Source organism: Trichechus manatus, unplaced genomic scaffold (assembly GCF_000243295.1).
Source record: "Trichechus manatus latirostris isolate Lorelei unplaced genomic scaffold, TriManLat1.0 scaffold00021, whole genome shotgun sequence".
Lineage (NCBI taxonomy): Eukaryota > Metazoa > Chordata > Mammalia > Sirenia > Trichechidae > Trichechus > Trichechus manatus.
Window position 1 is genome coordinate 3603039 of NW_004443957.1, and position 5143 is coordinate 3608181.

Here is a 5143-nt window from a genome sequence, read left to right on the forward strand (position 1 = left end):
GCCAGCCTCCACAACTGCATGAGTTATTTCCTTGAGATAAATCTCTCTCTATATTTATATATATACTTCACTGGTTTTGCTTCTCTAGAGAACCCGGCCTAAGACAGTTGCTTTGATGCTACACAAATTTCAATGGAGCTTCCAGACTAAGACAGACTAGGAAGAAAGACCTGGCAACCTATTTCCATAAATCGGTCAATGAAAACCCTATGGATCACAATGATCTGAGCTGCAACCGATCATGGGGATGGCACAGGACCAGGCAGCATTTCATTCCGTTGTGTCTGGGGTCACCATGAGTCGGGGGCAACTCAACAGCAGCTAACAACAGCAACAGGAAAGGAATAAAATCAGAGTAGAAAACAGTCCTTCCCAAGAAAGGACAGCTCTCACGCTGCCGTTTGCCACAGCCCAGGGTCAGTGAGTGGATCAGCATTTGAGAATTGCTGGTCTCTACCGGAGCGCCTCAGACTTTAACGTGCATGCAGATCTCCTGGGCGTCTCGTTAAAATGCAGATTCTTATTCATTATGATGTGAGCGAGGTCTGAGACTGTGCCTTTCTAACAAGCTCCCAGGTGTAGCCAGTACTGCTGGTCCCTGCCTTGAGTAGCAAGAGTCTATACTATGTCAAAAACAATCCCATGACTCAGTCCTTCTCTGGGAAAAAACTGAAAAAGTTAGATAAAGTGGTTATTTTGTGTCAGGCAAACAAACGAAACCACTTGAAAGAACCCATTGCACTTTTGAGCTAGGTTCTCTGCTATCGTGTGGAGATGGCCGTGGCTGTCAAAGGCCGCGCTGCTGAGGGTTGAATGCAATGAAGTGGGAAGATCTCTCGCAGCGCTTCCTAACTGTAATAGTAAGAGCTACTGGATAGCTCCCATCCTCCATGCCCAGCACTGGCATGCCCAGAAGTGATGAGGAGTTCAAACCCAGCTTCCTGGGTTGTGCTGATCCCAGCAGCCACCTGCTCCCTACCACAAAACAAAAACAAAAACAAAAACAAACAAACAAAAAATGCAAGCTGGGAATTGCAGAGGTAACTTACTGAGGAAAGGAAATCGGTGATTTAGTCTGTCTTTGAAATTCCTATGATCCTGCCAGTATCCAGGCTGTTTCTGAAATTGAGGGTGAAGAGGATGATGTCCCTGGGTGGTGCAAACAGTTAACACGCTTGGCTGCTAACCGAAAGGTTGGAGGTTCGAGTCCACGCAGAGATGCCTTAGAAGAAAGCCCTGACAATCTGCTTCCAAAAGGTCAAAGCCATGAAAACCCTCTGGAGCAGTTCTACTCTGTACACGTGGGGTCACCACGAGTTGGAGTTGACTTGACAGCAACTGGTAGGATGATGTGGAGGTGCCCTTGGGTGCGTTTATATACGTGAATGTGTGTTTGTGCTGGGGTGAGTGGGGCGAAAAAGAGGAGAGGGTAGAATTGTTGGGCTAGAGTCCTGACTGTCAGACTTGAGACCCACAGTGAGACATACATTTGACATTTGACCCAGGACACACACACATTTCTATAACTCGAATCAGTTTTTACACACTAATACTTCATCTTACTGCACGTGGTATATGCTGATTTTTTTTTATTCTAAAATGCTGGTTGTGATCTAGTAAATTGATTTCAGGGCCCACTGTTGGGCTGTGACCCAAAGCTTGAAAAATACTGGGCTAAATTACCTTGAAGACCTTTTCTCAAACTGAGACTATGAAACTCTTTTATGGTTATGGGGTGATGCACATGTTGGCTCTATTGTAAGAAAACCCGCTTTAAGAAATACACACTTAAAATTATGATGCCTTTAAATTCTACCCTGTATGCTCTTAAGGCGGGATTTTTGCCTTCTATTTCTTCGGTAAATCTCTGAGCACCTTAGAGAATAAATGAGTCAAGGAATGAGTGAGATAGCATATTAATGGATACTCAGCCCTGGTAGCGCAGCGGTTAAGAGCTATGGTTGCTAACCAAAAGGTCAGCACTTTGAATCCACCGCCGCTCCTTGGAAACCCTATGGGGCAGTTCTACCGTGTCCTATAGGGTCGCTGTGAGTTGGAATTGACTTGACGGCACCAGGTTTGTTTGTTTGTTCTTTGGTTTTAATTAATTCCGATTGAAGATTTCAGGACAAATAAATTGAAAGAAAAGTGTGAGGTATTATTGATAAATGTAGTTCCAAGTAGTTATGAACAATAAAATGTTTTTGAAAGTAAAATTTATTTTTATCAGATTTTATTGTGGTGGTACCTATGTATACCTATAACAAAACATTTGCCATTTCAACCATTGTTACATGTACAATTCAGTGACATTAATTACATTCGCCGTGTTGTGCAACCATTGCCACTGTCCATTTCCAAATGTTTTTCATCACTCTTAAAAGAAACTCAGTGCCCCTTGAGCAAGACCTCCCCGTTTCTCCTCCCACCTTCTGTATTAAACATTTTAGCACATAAGATTACATAGTCTGTTTAGAAATCACCGTTTATTTTCGAAAAACAGAATGTGGCTCTGGAGAGTGAGGTGTTTTGCAGGCGCAGTGATTAAGAGCTGTAGCGCCACATCAAAAGGTTGGCAGTTCCCATCTACCAGGAAACCCTATGCGCAGTTCTGTTCTGTCCTGTAGGGTCCCCATGAGTCGAAATTGACTGGACGGCATTGGGTTTGGTTTTTGGTTTGTGCTGATCTTGTCCATTTATTTATCGTTTCTTACAGCTGGGAAGAAGCCTTTAGATTATCTTGTCTAGCGCTTTTAAAACTTTTGTCAGAGGCCCTTTGAAACAAGCCTAATGGAAATGGGAGAACTTTATTATAAGCGGCCGTGGTGCCCAGGAGCAGGGCGCCGTGAAGCCCCTTAGAGCCCACGCTGGTGATCATCCAGTCGTGTAGTCCAAGATGGCCGCCTCGATGTCCGCCGCCGCGTTTGGGTCTACAGGTTCTTCCAGTTCAGGCTCTAACAGAGACTACCTTGTGTCTCCTAGACCCAATTTCAAATTCCTGGGAGAAAGAATCTGATTGGCTTACCAGGGGCAGGTGTCCATCTCTTGTGCTATCAACAGTAGTCAGGGTCTGGAATCATGAGGTATAGGCATGACGTTAGGTCCTCGACTCTATCGGCGCGGTGGACAGTTTTGAAAACTATGGGTCTAGTTCGGCTCCTTATTTTTTACATGTGAGAATAATGAGGTCTAGAGAGTGACATCACTTCCTCAGAGGTACAGGGCGACCTCCTGTTGGGATTTGGACCAGCACCCAGGGCTCCCAGCTCCGAGTGGAATGTTCTCACTCCTCCCTGCTTCACCTCTTCCTCACTCCCGGTTAACCAACCACACAATTGCTGAGAAAGTCTTTTGGTTCTTTTAAATTCCTCTCTTTAGGAAAAAAACCACCTTAGTATTTCTAGGCTGCCTGGGTGGCTCAAACAGTTAAGTACTCGGCTACTAACCGAAAGATATAGGGTTGCCATGAGTTGGAATCAATTCCAGAGCAACTGTTTTTAAAAAACTTTTTTTAGTATCTCTCAGGTGAATTAAGGGGCCCTGGTGGTACAATAGGAGCCCTGGTAGCGAAGTGGTTACGAGCTATGGCTGCTAACCAAAAGGTCGGCAATTGACTGCTAACCAAATGGTTGGTGATTCAAACTCACCCAGTGGCTCCATGCTAGAAAGACCTGGAGATCTGCTCCCATAAAGATTACAGCCTAGAAAACCCTATGGGGCAATTCTCCTCTGTCACATGAGGTCGCTATGAGTTGAAATAAACTTGACGCACCCAACAACAATAACGTGACTTAATTTTGATTTGCAAAGCTTTTGTTTGTTTGCTTTTTAAAGGAATGCAACTAAAATAAGTGAAATGCCAGAAAAACACTTGTGTCCCTGGGCAGAAGTTTAGCTGGAGGCATCCTGGCAAGTCCCTCTGCCCCCCAAGCTCCGATTGTGCTCACAAGAGCTAGTCTTGCCCAGAACCCTATCCCGAGTTCTCCTCTGAACATAGACAAGGGCTCTGGCGGCACAAACATGTTTGATCTGGTTACTGATCATGTCTCAAGTTGAGCATGAGCTTTGAAGCCTCTTATGGGACTCGGAATTTTGTCCTAACACCATGCTTCCACATGTGGGCAAAATGCTACACAAAGCACCTTGCATGAACTTGGCAGCTTGATTGTTCATAGCAATATAGGTTATTATACATACACTTGGAGAGATACAGTCCCCACCTCCTCGCAGACTGGTTCTAGGGAAAGATATTTGGCAGAGGGCAGAGGCTGGCTATTGGTCATTAGCAGGTGCTCAGAGCTGCTGCCCTTTGCAAAGAACCATGGCCCTTCTTAGCTCAGGCTTTCCCCAGGCTGGGCCTGGCATCTGCTCCCTGGGCCACTTGATGGCGCTGTTACAGCTGGAGAAAAGAGGCTGGTTCCTCTGAAACAGCTCCTCCCCTCTTCTAATCTTCTCCAAACTGTCATTTCCACCCACCTCCTTCGAAACAGAACAAAACCATTTCATAGCTTGTTCCTGCTATTGCCCTTCCCCCCATCCTGAAAACCCATTCCCTGCTGGGAGCAAAGATTTAGTAACCCGCCGGCCCTCTTTCCCGCCCGCCTGCGCCATGCCTGCATTCGATTTTTCAGATTCGTATCATTCTTTGTGGTTTGGGGGTATATGGACTTCCAGGCAATGCAGAGGAGGAGAAAAGACATGGCAAACTCAGAACATGGGGCTCTAGACGGGAGAGCAGAGGTTCCTGGAATCCTCCTGGCCACATGACTTGTTTTCTAGAAGAAAGAAAATAGTAGTGGGGCGAGTGAGCATCGAGGTAAAGCAGAGGCAACCAATGGGAGAAGGGGCACCAGAGGAATGGGAGGAATGTGCAGTGAGCGCAGGAAGTGGGGTCTATCGAGCGAAACCTTGGCATCGTGTTGCACAGCTTAAAGGCTTTCTGTTTTTGGCATCCCAGCTGCCACTGTGTCAAAATCCCCTTTGACCAGGTCAAGGATGGGGGCAGGGGCATGGTCTTAAACGACCCTTGCCGTCCATCCACTTGTTTTGGCCTCCGGTTCCCCAGTTCTCGAAGCTACTTCCTCTTCCTTGGTGAGAAGAGTGGGTCACGGACTGTGCAGACCCACGAGGTACAGCAGAAGAG